The following is a 14,114-nucleotide window of genomic DNA, read 5'->3' on the forward strand; positions in this document are numbered from 1 at the left end:
ATCCCTAAAATCTCTCCACTGACTCCTGGGTGTTGCAAGGATCAAGTTCAAGACCCTCTGCATCATCTATAAGGCTTTCTGGGCCTGGGACCCAGCTACATCCAACTCTCTCTCCCTAAATACATGCCTGCTAGAGCCCTTCGGTCTTCTAGCTCAAACTCTCTGCAGATTAGACGCTTTGCTAAGCAGAGAGTTGGGCGTAGATCTCTCTCCTCCACAGGAGCCTCCCTCTGGAATGGTCTCCCTGCATCTCTCAGGCTTGAGCCAGATCTCCTTAAGTTCCGGAAGCTCCTCAAGACCTTCCTTTTCTCTTCTTCCTTCCCTTTCCCCCTCCCCGGCTAACCCCTCTGTCTGCAGCAGTGATTGGTTGCCTGGTTCCCTCTGAGTTCTACAGGGCAAAACCCCCCGGCAAGTCCACCCTTCTCCTCACACTTAGTATGTGAACCCTCACCCCCTTCATCCCATGCAATCCCCTGGCACTTACACTCCTGTCCTCCCCTTGCACTTGCCTATCACCTTAGCCATCTTCCCCCCCTTTCACTGCCCTTTCTCCTGCCTACCCTGCACTTCCCTTCCCTCTCTAGCACTTCACACATTGTGCAGACCACCACTCCCACCCCCCTCGTCCTCGCACTTCTTGTTACGGCATTTGTATGATCCAAATGTCACAAGGCCTATGTGGAATTTAATTGTTCCCCTTACTTTTTATTTGTCTTGAAACACCATTTGTTGTATATGCACCTTACAAATATCCAATAAATAAATAGATAAATAGGGGTGCCCTGCACCACTTCCATCATTCCTGCAGTTGGCAGATACGCCCCCCTGCACAGCGTTGGATCAGTACCTTTACTGCAGTAGTATGGGTGAGGGCAGAGAGAGTGGGGGTCAGGTCAGTGGCTGTAGAGAGTGTGGGGTTGGTTGGGTGTGTGTAGAGAGAGCAGGGGTACGGTGGATGGGCTAGGGTAGATAGAGTGGGGGTTGGGTGGAGGTAGAGAGAGCAAGGGTAGTGTAGGTGTGTTGGGGTAGAGAGAGTGGGGTAGGTGGGTTAAGTGGGGGTAGAGAGTGTATGGGTAGGGTAGGTGGGTTGTGATATGCTGGGGGTAGGATGGGTTGGGGTAGAGAGAGTGGGGATTGGGTGTGTAGGTTTAGAAAGGGTGGGTGTAAGGTGGTTGGAGTAGAGAGAGTGGGGTATGATGGGTGGGTAGAGAGAGTGGGGTAGGATGGGTTAGGGTAGAGGGAGTGGAGTTAGGGTGTATGGGTGGGGGTAGAGCAAGAGTGGGGGTAGGAATGGTGGGTGGATTAGGGAGTTCAGGTAGGGTAGATGGGTCTGGGTAGAGAGGGCGGGTGGTGTTAGACACGGTGGTGTTAGGATGGGTGAGTGGTGGTAGAGAGATATTGGGGATTTAGTGAGTGAGGGTATAGAGGGTGGTGATTGGGTGGATGGGAGTAGAGTGGGGGTAGGGTGAGAGGGTGGGTGTAGGGTTGGTAGTGTTGGGACCGATGTGTGGGGCCAGAGATAGTGGGGGTAGGGTGGGTGTGGATAGAGAGAGTGCGGTAGGATCGGTAGGTGCAGTTAGTGAGAGTGTGGGTGGGATGGGAGGGGCAGAGAGAGTGGGGTTATGGTGGGTGGGTAGAGAGTGTGGGTGTAGGATGGGTGTTAGTAGAGAGAGTGCGGGTTGGGTGGGTGAGGTAGAGAGACTGGGGGTAGGGTGTCTGGGTGGGGTTAAAAAGAGTGATGGTAGGGTGGGTGGGGTAGAGAGAGTAGGAGTAGAGTAGGTGGGGGTAGAGAGAGTGCAGGTAGAATGGGTGGGAGGGGATAGAGAGAGAGTAGGGGCAGGGTGTGTGGGTGGGAATCGAGATAGTGGGGGTAGGGTGGGTGGGTTTTGGTTCAAGGGAATGGGGATAGGATGGGTGGCAGTAGAGAGAGCTGGGTAGTGTGTTTGAGTGGGGTAGAGAGAGTGAGGGCAGGTTGGCTGGGTTGGTGTAGAGAGAGTGGGAGTAGGGTGGCTGGGTGGGGTTACAGAGAGTGTGATTAGCGTGGGAACGTGGGTGCGTGAGTGCATGGTGGTAGACCCAGTGGGGGTAGAGAGTGGAGATTGGGTGGGTGAGTGTGGAGAAGGTGGGGATTGGGTGGGAAGGGATAGATAGGGTGGGGTTAGGTTGGGTAGGTGTAGAGAGTGTAGGGGTAGGACAGGTGGGGGTAGAAAGAGTGGGGAGGGAGAGTGGGCAGAGGGAGTCTGGGTATTGTGTGCGGGTTAAGGACAGCAGGGGTAGGTTGGGGTAGAGAGAATGGGGGTGGGTATCGATAGGGAGAGTGTTTAGGGTAGGTGTATGAGGGTAGACATGGTGGGGATAGGTGGTTGAGTGGTGGTAGAGAGAGAGTTGGGATTGGGTGGATGAGGGTCGAGAGTGTGGGGATTGGGTATGTACTGGTAGAGAGTGGAGCAAGGGTAGGTGGGTGGGGGTGAGTGTTGGGGTATAGTGGGTGGGTGGGGGTAGAATGAGGGGGAGTAGGATGGTGGGATAGTGTTAGGGAGAATTCTCAAGAATGTGCTAATTTTCTTTACCTTTTGAGACCCCCAGAAACTTTGCTGGATGTCTAGGATTTAATTTTTTACCTGGGAAGAGTGTGAGCCTTTTCTCCCACTCTTCCATGTATTTTTATGTGTGTTTTACTTTTGTGTTCTTTGGATATGGAGTGTTAAAACAACTCCACAGGCATCATCTTTTTGTGTTTGTCATACAGCACCTTCAGTGCAGTGGCACAGGGATGTCTTTCAGACTTCCAAGGTTTAAATACCTTCTCTGGGACTGACTACTGTCTCCCAGAGCATGTAAAGTTAAACGGACTTTACTTGTCTCTTTAAATTTACATACCCAGCACATGCCTAGCTTCCCCTGAGTCAAAACACTCATGTAACAGTCAAATGTTACCCTTTCCTACTTTAAATGGCTGGTGGCAGTGGTTTAAATCAAACAAACATGATTTTTCCAGACCGCGAACAACGGTAGCTAAAAATCGGGTCAGCCATGTTTTCCAATATGGCGTCCCAGACCTATCTGTAAAAACAGACTCCAGTCAACTTTTTTCGCCATTTCTTTTGGGAAAGGTCCTTCTGGTGTTTGTCTCTGCGTGCCAAACCAGGTTTGGTCCCTTTGTTCATTGGCCTTTAGCGGGCTTCAATGCTGAAGCCCTCCTCTGGCGCCTGAGTGTCTGGGATGGACAGGATGTGAGAGAGGTGCCTGAAACCTCCCTGTGCTTAGTCTCCTAGGAGACCTGAATGTATTCTGGCGTGATTGGCCGGCTGGCTGTCCAGCAAGGACAGCCACCCTGCTGTGTGCGTGACAGCCAGGCTGGAATGAATGGGGGAAAACTGTTTAAAAGCAGGTATCTGGGACTTGGAAAGCGGAGTCGACCACTGGAACAAAAGAACCAAAGATGAACTAAAGGAAGAGGACTGCTGCAACTCCTGAATGACCGGTGAAGCCCTGCTGCAGGTCCGAATTGCCTGAAACTCCATCGACAGAGAAGCCCTTCAAGGTTAACTTCTTCCCTTGAGTTTGGTGGGAACAGCAAACTTGCAAGCCACCTGGACACCGTTCCCATCCTGGTTGAATTTTCTTCAGGGTGTTGTTGAAAAACGGATCGCCAGGGGGAAGGAAACCAGCTTGTGGACTTTAAGCCACTCACACCCTAAACCAACGTTTTGCCAAGCTTGTGGCCTCATCCCTGGGCAGTGCAGGAACCTCTCGACGTCCTCCTCCTTGTCCCCTTGATTGAAGCTCAGGAACAGCGAGATCTGCTCAGACTGCCTGGAACAACTGCATCAGCTACAGCCTTTCTTCACTTTAAAGGTACTGTGCAAATGCGGTCCGGAAATCTTTTCGGCCACTGCGAAAGTTTGTGAAACTTTCCCAACTTCGAAGGCTTGTCCTTCCCTAAACATTTGTCTAACTTTTCACCTAGCCAAATCCCTCTAAACTCTGTGGCAAAGACTTAACCATTTACTACCAGAACTGTGCTATCCTATACAAAGACTCTGAACCATTGACTTTGGGCCAGGCCTATAAACTGAATTGCTGGTTGTAGTTCACTGAAACCCTTTGCCCTGATTCTTATAACCTTGTCTTTTTACCCCTTTTAAAAGTATCTGAAGTGCCATTTTGCTCCCACTTCAGGGGAGCTGAACTTGTTCAGTAACTTATTGGTCGTGTATTTGTGGTGTATTAAGTATATGATATTACGCTGCTCTTGCCAGTGTAATGTTTTCAAACTGACTGTGTAAATAAATGTATATTCTTTTACAGAGAAACCTTGAGTAAAGTGGTTGTTTGAATCACTGTATTTGTTGGCCCTATGTCTAACTTGGTTTACTGCTCACTCAACTCGTGAGATAAGTCTGGCTGCTCAGCCACTGCTATCACATAACTGTGTAGTACAGGCTTGTACCAAAGGTAAAATTGTACTGACACTTGTAGTCTTAATTGCATGTAGTGTTCACCAAGGGTACTCCATGTGATTCTGCCTAACAGATAGAGAGAGTTGGGATATGGTTAATGGGTGGGGTAGAGAGAGTGGTGGTAGGGTGTGTGGGTGAGTTTAGAGAGAGAGTGGGTTTAGGGTGGGTGGAGCATAGAGCAGGTAGGTGGGTAGGGTAGAGAGAGTGGGGATAGAGTAGGATGGGTGGGGGCATAGAGAATGGGGGGTCACGTCAGTGACTGTAAAGAGTGTGGCATTGTGTGGGTGCGTGTAGAGAGAGTGGTGGTAGGGTTGGTAGGGGTAGAGAGAGTGAGGGTTGGGTGGGTAATGGTAGACAGAGCGGCAGTAGGTTGGATGTGTTGAGGTAGAGAGAGCGGGGGTTGGGTGGGGTTAGAGAGAGCGAGGGTAGTGTAGGTATGTTGGGGTAGAGAGAGTGGGTGGGTGAGGGTAGAGTGTGTAGGAGTGAGGTGGGCGGGTGGTGATAGAAAGCTGGGGGCAGGGTGAATTGGGGTACAGAGACTGGGGATTTGGTGGGTGAGGGTAATGAGGGTGGGAATTGAGTGGATGTGGCTAGTGAGGCTGGGGGTAGGGTGGGTCAGGGTTTGAGGGAGGGAGTGTAGGGTTTATGGGAGGGCATAGTGAGAATGTTGGTTGGGTGGGTGTAGTAGAGAGAGCACAGTTAGGGTGGGTGGGTGAATGTAGCGAGTGTGGGGGTAAGGTGGGTGGGGGTAGGGGGAATGGGTGGTGGTAGACATGGTGGCAGTAGAGAAAATGGAGATTCAGTGTTTGACGTTAGAGAGGATGGGGATTGGGTATGTGGGAGTAGGGTGAGAGGGTGGGGGTATTGTGGGGGTTGGATGTTGGTTGGGGGCAAAAACACAGAGAACAAAGCCTTGGGAGAACTTGTCAAAGGTAGCCCAAAATACCCCAACCAAAACCCAACCATCACACGTAATGGTGGATGAGTTGATGGGTGGGGTTAGAAAGAGTGGGGGTAGAGATAGAGGGTGTGGGTCAGTAGGTGGGTGTAGATAGGCAGCCTCGGGAGGCCATAAAAATCAATCTGCCATCAAAAGTAGCCCAAAATCGCCCATGGGTCATGAAAAATAGCCCAAAATAGTCCAATATGAAATCACTCCAAAGCTGGGAAATGGTGAATCCGGCACCTGACTTGCTTCTTCCAACGCTAAAAATTAGTTAAAATATTGTTATGGAACTTCTCATTGTGAGGTATGGCGAAAGGGTTAGGATAAAGAGATTTTAGTGATTAGGAAGTTTCATGCCATGGCATTGCCTGTTGCTATGCCAAATAGATATTCTCTGTTCAGAACCCCCATTTCCTCTCTCACCTGTAACATTGGATTTAGCAATTGTGTGGCGCAATTACCACAAAAATCCATCAACACCAAAAATACATGCTCCCTTGAATACTTCTAGTGTGGGGGTCTGCAACCTTTAGCTCAACAAATATTTTGGACTACAACTTCCATCAGCCCTAACATAGGCAGTGCTGAGGGATCATTGGAGTCATTCTCTAGTCGACATATCTGTTGTAGCTGACCAGTAACTCCAATTTGTGTTTCTCTTTCAACTCTGTTATTCTCTTTGTAATTTCATGCACACAGATCCTTGATCCAATAAAACATCCAATCAAATACAATGGCTGATATGTGAATCCTGCTATTTGAGAAAGGAGGACAACTCTGGGAGCTATGTTTGGCTACACAATTCTGAATGATTGTACAAAATGAAACTGAATGCTTACAGGTGTTCTCTTCCAGGTGATCCACAATGGAATGGAGGAGCCTGCTTCTTTGCCTTTTTGCATTCTTTACCATATTCACCCGGTTGGCCAATTCTCACATGAATTTTGAGGACAAGAAGAAGATGGATCATAGTTCAACAAACGACATGAAAGAACTGCAAGAACTTCTCCCGCCCATTTCCATAGTAGGTCAGTAGAAACTAAACGGCTCTTAAGAGACTTATATTTTGATTTTGTAAGAAGTACTGACTTTGACAATGTCATTTCATGATGGCTACCGGGAAGATCCCACACTAGAGGGACAGCGTTCTACATGTCAGTGTTCTCCTCTGAAAAGGTCTTTCCTATTACATTAAAAAAACTCATGCATTTACAGTCCCCAAGACAGAAGACACAGTCATGTAAAGAGTGATGTCTCCAGTTCTCATAGAAAATATTTATATTGATTTCAATATTTTCCTAAAAAGGATGCCAAACATGTTACATCATTAAGGTATTGGGAAATTACATCATTTCCTGAAAAGGGTCATATTTCAAGGCACAAATGATTGATCATAAGTTATAATTGTGTGCCGAATTTGAAAGATAACTTCAGTGGTAGATTTGTGGGAGTTAAAAAGTAGTTTCTTGCACATACAACCCTTCAAATTACTTGACAATTGAAGATGTGTTTTTTGTAATTGTTTGATATAGTTGTTATTCAAATCTAAATGCCCGATATACAAAGAAGTTACTATGAGTAAGTATGACTTACCCCGGCCCTATCCCTACAGAGGGATTTTTGAGTCACAAAGAATGTGCTACAAGAAACCTGGACTTACTCCTGGTTTCGTATGAGTGCTAGATGTCATGTGTAAAGTCAGAGTTATTCATAGCAACTTTGTTTGTGAATCAAACACTTATGTCTTAAGTGTGTTTATTCCAATTTGGAGTCCTTAAATTTCAGCTTCAGCTCAACATCATGAAGGTCGAACTGAATTTTTCCAAAGATAGAAACGAAAGAAATGATGCTGAGAAGTTGTACCCTCACCCTTAAAGCAACCACAAACAAGTGGACACAGCATTTTAATAAACAGAGTAACCCATTGTGCAAACTGTCGACTTTTAACATGAGGAGCAGTAATCTACCTATCAAACACAGTTGTGAAAATATGAACACTACCAATTGTCTTGTATTTGTATTTGTATTTTGTTAATTTGTAACGCGCACCATCAGGCCCAAGGGCATCCGGGCGCAACTTAGGTTAACATACATGCAGGTAGTCTACATACATGGTTATATACATAGTATACATACATGATTATATACAAGTGAATGTGCAAACATGACTATACACAAACTAACAGTAGAAGTTAGCAGGTAGGCCTAGAGGCAGAGGTGCCTTAGTTCTGGTCAAGAAGCCAGAGTTTGGTTTTTAGCTTGAAAGTGTTCAAAGAGTTTTCAGATCTGATGGTGACAGGGAGGGTATTCCACAGCTTGGAGGCAAGGACAGGGAAGCTCGTAGCCCCCCGCTTTTTGCAGTTTGAACCTAGGGATAGAGAGGCTATGGAGCTGAGCAATTCTTTGCGGTCGGGTGGAGGAGTGGACGGAGAGCCTGTTGCAAAGGTAGGGGGGGCCTTGTTGGCTAGGCATTTGTGCGCGAGGGCAAGTGTTTTCAGTGCAATTCTTTGCTTGACAGGTAGCCAGTGTAGGTTGGATCTAGATTCGGAGATGTGGTGGTTTCTGGGAATGTTTAAGGCTGCCCTAATGGCATTGTTCTGGGTGATTTGAAGTTTATTCAGATTCCTTTGGCTGGTCCCTAGATATAGGGCACTACAATAGTCAATCTTAGACATAATGAGCGTTCTGGCTAAGGTGACACTGTTCGGGGTGGTCAGGAAAGGTCTGCAAGCTGCAATGAGTTTGCACGTGTATGCCGACGCTGATCTGACAGCATTAGTTTGTCGAGTCAAGGAGAGGGTGGCGTCCAAGTAAAAACCTAATGTTTTAGTGTCTTTGGAGACTTTGATGGTATTACCATCTATGATGAATGACTGGTAGGAGGGATCTAGCTTGCCAAGACGGTGCGGTGAGCCCAGGATGACAAGCTCCGTCTTGTCGTCATTGAGACATAATTCCTGTTGGGCCATCCAGGCATGGATGACCAGATAAACGTCATTCAGGGCCTTAGTGTCAACTAGGTAGTCGCCAGTGATGGGGATGAGTATCTGGGTGTCGTCAGCATAGTTAGTATATGAGACACCCAGATAATCAAGCACATCAAAGAGCGGCTTAGTGAAAACATTATAAAGTGTCGGTGACACACAAGATTCTTGTGGAACGCCACAGTGAATAGGATCAGGGTCAGCGGCTGCAGATGGTGAGAAGACCCTCATGGATCTGTTGCTCAGGAAGGATTTGATCCAAGCCGAGGCGGAGTTCGAGAAATGGGCAGCAAAGTGGAGGTGCCGGCATATGATTTGCTGATTGACCAAATCAAAAGCCGCAGAGAGGTCTAGGAGAAGAAGCATAGCTAGTTTTCCATTATCTTTCAAGATATCAATTTGGGTTTTTAAAACTATCAAGGCCGTTTCTGTCCCATGTCTAGGGCGGAATCCAGATTGCCGTGAGCCAAGGAGATTATTAGATTCCAAGTGGTCTTGGATCTGCAGGTATGCTGTGCGATCCAGAATTTTAAGCAGGAATGGGACTGTGGTTATGGGTCTAAAATTAGTGGGTATGCTAGGGTCTAAAGTTGGTTTTTTCGAGCAGTGGGATCACCCAAGCGTCTTTGAGGTTGTCAGGGACTGTACCAGTTTTAAAAGAGGAGTTAATGAAGGCCGTGATGAATGGGGCCAGGTCATGGGCCGAGTCCTTGACGATAGCAGCAGGGCACGGGTCACCTTGTGTAGAGATATCGCGAGAGTACCCTACTCTCGCGAGATCTCGCGTAGGCGGCCAGGACCGCCCCCGCGCGCTTCGCGCGCATTACGGGAGCACCAGAGGACGCGGCAAGACGTGTCCTGCCGGCTCCTCCGAGATCTGGGCCTGGGGCCCTTACTAACTTTGGACACTCCTGTCTCCCAGCCCAGGAACTGCTATTAGGCAACACTGCTTAGCCCCAGGCCTTGAGATACTTATATGTTGATGGCAGTTTGTTAAGTGTTGAATAAAGCCATCCTGCCAGTCATCACGCCTCCTGTCATCTGTACTAGATTATACAACATAATTTGGCGACGAGGATCACCACTACAACCCACGTGGAAACATGCAAGGAGCGACGCCGCCACCCCCCTTCCTGCAAACTCCAGGTAAACCGGCAATTCCGTGGCCGCAATGGCAACCCCTGTTCACGACGTATGTAGAGGCTCTAGGAGGGGCAGGATTTTCAGCGGCACGGCGCAGGGCTATGTTACTTAATGCCTTGGGAGTGGAAGGACAGCGGGTGTTTGAGAGTCTCACCCTGATCCCGGTGGCTGGCGACAACGATGACGTCTTTAAGGAGGCGGTTAGGAGAATAGTGAAGAGATTTGCCAGTAAAGGGAACACAGTGTTGCATAGAATACGCTTTTACACTCGCAGACAAGAAATATCCGAACCGGTCGACGATAACGTCACCAAGCTTCGAGAACTGGCGGCGCTGTGCAATTTTGGCAACAATGCAGAAAGCCTCATCTGTGACATGTTGACAGTCCACACCAACAGCAGAAAAGTTCAAGATAAATTCATCATGGAGAAAGAATTGCAACTGGAGAAGGCGATCGAAATTGCCAGGGCGGTTGAAGAAACCGCGGGAAGACGAAAAGAACTCACGGGAACCCAGGGTTCTGTGGAAATCCAAGCCGTCACATTTCACTCAAAGAAAGAAAGATATACACCGGACACAAGAGAAGGGAGAGGAGGTAAGAAAGAACCTCTGAAATGCCACAGGTGCACCAGCACGAAACACCTGGCATTCGATAGGGAGTGCCCAGCTAGAGATAAGGAGTGCTCAATCTGCAAACGCATTGGCCATTTTTCGGTGGTATGTCGGTGGAGAAACAAGAAGGTCACCAGTGTTAACACCGATCACACTAGGGAGCAAGAATCGTCCTCAGAAGATGAGGGGAGACCCACAGTCATCATGGTAAACAGCACAAGGGCAAGAAGAGAAAAGCCCCATTGCACGATCAAAATTGATGGTTGCGAAACAAGAGTGATGGCGGACTCTGGATCGGATCTCACCATAATACCTCTACGAACATACAAGGAAATGGTCGGAAAAGAAAAGGTCCAAGTTCTCACCACACGCCACAAACCCACAGTATTTGGAGGAGCGTCAGTTGAACTGCTGGGATATATCAAAGGGAAGGTGGAGTTTAAAGGAAGAGAAACCACCACCAGAATTTATTTCAGCCACGAAGGCCCAGCAGTGCTGGGATGAGACGACCAAGACAAGCTCAAAATCAAGTTGGACCCCAGCACAGAAGACCAGGTACTGTCTGTCTGCGCGAGGGATGGGCCCATAGTCAAGAGTGACTACCCAAAACTTTTCTCGGAGGAGCCGGGTCACATAAAGGGCTTTGTCCATAGAATAATGCTAAAAAAAAATGCCGTCCCGGTCAAACATCGCGTGCGGCCAGTGCCAGCAACCGCAAGAGACACGCTCAGGGATCAGTTGGACAAAATGAGAGCGGAGGGGTCATTGAAGAAGTTGAAGCGTCAGAATGGCTGAGCCCAGTAGTGCTGATAAAGAAACCGAACTCGCATGAATTAAGGGTGTGCATAGACCTTTGCAGCTTAAACTTAGAAGTCATCACCGACAACTTCCCGCTACCGAGCATAAATGAACTCATTTTGTTGATGAAGGAAGCCAAGATTTTCTCAAAACTGGATATGAGAAACGCATACCACCAAATACAATTGCATGAAGAGTCTAAACCCCTCACAGCGTTCATCACACCATTTGGCACCTATCAGTTCACCAAGATGCCATTCGGGTTATCGTCGGCAGCATCAGCGTTTCAACGCATGATGGATGTGTTGTTACGTAAGGTCAAAAATGTTGCATATTTCCAGGAAGATATCCTTGTGTATGCAGGGGATGAACAAACGCATGATGCCACATTGAAAACGGTCCTGACCAAGTTGCAGGATGCAGGGGTGAGACTACGCTATGAAAAATGTGCATTTAAAGTGAAAGAGGTCGAATACTTGGGGTACAAAATCTCTGAAAAAGGGATAAGCCCGAAACAAAATCTTATGCATGCAATCACAGAAGCACCAGAACCGACCAGCAAAGATGAAATAAGATCATTTTTGGGACTGGCAGAGTACTACGCTAAATTTATTCCCTTGTTCTCTGAAACCTCAGCAACACTCTGTGACATACTCAAAAAGGGTTCGGTATTCTCGTGGCAAGAACCCCAGAGGAAGGCGGTTGAAAGTATAAAACGGCACATCATGGAAGCGCCGTGTTTACAGCCATTTAACCCGGAGTGGGATACGGTCATCACCACGGATGCCAGTGCATACGGACTAGGTGCAGTTCTTACGCAGAAGAAGGGGGACACGGAGCATGTGGTAGCCTTTGCCTCGAAGGCTTTATCCTCGGCAGAACAAAATTACTCCACCATAGAAAAGGAAATGTTGGCGTGTGCATGGGCAGTAGAACATTTTCGAACATATGTGTGGGGCACGAAATTCAAGTTGGTGACGGACCACAAACCCCTCATCCACATGCTCAGCCCAGGAGGTACCAAAGTGTCCACACCCAGATTGGCACGCATTGCAGCAAAACTGCAGGAGTACACGTTCGAAGTGCAGCACATATCGGGGTGGAAGAATTCGCAGGCTGACTGCATGTCTAGATTGCCCGAAGGTAAAGACAAGGCCACCACGTTTCTAAGAGGAGAATGCATAGTAGCATCGATCACTGACATAAAAGCACCTGAGTATATGGAACTCAGCGAGAAACATTGGCTGGAAGAGGACAAGAAAGATCCGGCCATGGCGAAAATCCGTCAGTGGATCAAGGAAGGGTGGCCAGGGGAAAAAATGGTGCCGGAAGGTATGAGACCCTATTGGAAGGTAGCCGAAGAGATATCGGAAACAGACGGAATTATAATGAAGACGGACCAGATAATCCCACCCATGGGCATGAGGAGCACCATCCTATGCAGAGCCCACGCTGGTCACCTGGGAAACACGATGACCCGGCGCAGAGTCCGAGAGGCCTACTGGTGGCCGTCCATGGACCAGGAGATTCGCACCATGATAGAGCGTTGTCATGAGTGCCTCAATAGTGACAAAAGACTGAAACTCAGACAGGCACCCCTAATTCCCACAGAAATACCAGAGGCGGTATGGTCAAAAGTGGGCATAGACTTTATAGGACCACTGGAAGCGATGGCACCTGAACATCGGTACGGCATAGTGCTGGTTGATTACCTATCCAAGTGGGTTGAGGCAGAGTTCGTCCCAAACATTACCACTGCGACAGTAATTGAAGTCCTCACAGAAATTTTTCAAAGAGAAGGCCTCCCCAAGGAAGTGGTAACTGACAATGGGGTGCAACTGATCTCACGGGACATGGAACAATTCTTAAGAAAGAACAATATAGGCCAAAGGAAGGCGGCCTTGTACCACCCCCAAGCAAATGGGCTTGTTGAGAGGGCCAACAGGTTCATTAAGGGAGCCATACAACTAGCCATGGCTTCGGGGATGGACCCCCTAAAAACTACCAAGGAGGCCATAGCGGCCCACAGACTCACCCCTAACGGAATAATGCAAATATCTCCGTTTCGGATGTTGAGAGGGAGGAGTGCAGCCTCCACGCTCATACCACCATGGTTATCCAAAGTGAGAGAAGATGAAGCAGTGGACATGTCGGAAGTGGTGTGGAGAATTGAAAACAGCAAGGCACGCATGAAAACATGGAGTGACCAAAGAAGAAGAACCCGGCAAGCGTCAGACATTGGAGGGGGAGATTGGGTTAAAATAAGACTACCAAAAAAGGACCCAATCACGGGCTCTCGGTTCAGCAGACCCACCAAAGTGGTCCACAGGGGAACCAATCATGTCCGCACAGAGGATGGGCGCACATGGAAGCTGGAAAGAGTAGCCTTATATAAGAAGAGACAAGAAAGAGCAAGAACCCCGGAGAGAACATCTGCCGAAGAAGGAATAGACAACGAGCGAAGGGAACCCCGGGAGCCCGAGAGAAACGACAAAGAAAGGGAAGAAACAGAGATGGAACCGGGATCACCCTTGCCGGAACCCGAACAGGAGCAGCAGGAAGATCACACTGGGAAGGGTGACCGGCCGAGAAGAGAGCACAGAAGACCGGTGAGATACACTGACTATGTTATGCAATAAACCTCCTATTTCTTTATCAAAGGGAGGTGTGTAGAGATATCGCGAGAGTACCCTACTCTCGCGAGATCTCGCGTAGGCGGCCAGGACCGTCCCCGCGCGCTTCGCGCGCATTACGGGTGCACCAGAGGACGCGGCAAGACGCGTCCTGCCGGCTCCTCCGAGATCTGGGCCTGGGGCCCTTACTAACTTTGGACACTCCTGTCTCCCAGCCCAGGAACTGCTATTAGGCAACACTGCTTAGCCCCAGGCCTTGAGATACTTATATGTTGATGGCAGTTTGTTAAGTGTTGAATAAAGCCATCCTGCCAGTCATCACGCCTCCTGTCATCTGTACTAGATTATACAACACCTTGGCAGTTTGAAGGTTTGATTCTCGTGATGATTTCTTCTACCTCAGCGATGGTGAGAGGGGAGAAGGCAAACGGTTTGATATTAGGGGAATCAAGAGGGGCGGCCCTTGCATGGGTAGGTGGACGGTTGTCCATCTTCAGACTGTCTTGTTTGTCTCTGATTTTAGATTGCAGAGTGGA

The 14,114-nt window shown here is 48.4% G+C and overlaps 1 long non-coding RNA gene across 2 annotated transcripts in view; it reads left to right on the plus strand.

The window, feature by feature from the left end:
• LOC138581153 (uncharacterized) overlaps positions 1–14,114 on the plus strand; it is a 373,986-nt gene that overhangs the window by 254,426 nt on the left and 105,446 nt on the right. For both annotated transcript variants that reach the window (XR_011304454.1, XR_011304455.1), the window contains exon 2: positions 6,265–6,437. This is a non-coding gene — a long non-coding RNA (uncharacterized lncRNA). The remainder of the gene's footprint in view (positions 1–6,264; positions 6,438–14,114) is intronic.

Source organism: Ambystoma mexicanum, chromosome 3p (genome assembly GCF_040938575.1).
Source record: "Ambystoma mexicanum isolate Mex_15411 chromosome 3p, UKY_AmexF1_1, whole genome shotgun sequence".
Classification (NCBI taxonomy): domain Eukaryota; kingdom Metazoa; phylum Chordata; class Amphibia; order Caudata; family Ambystomatidae; genus Ambystoma; species Ambystoma mexicanum.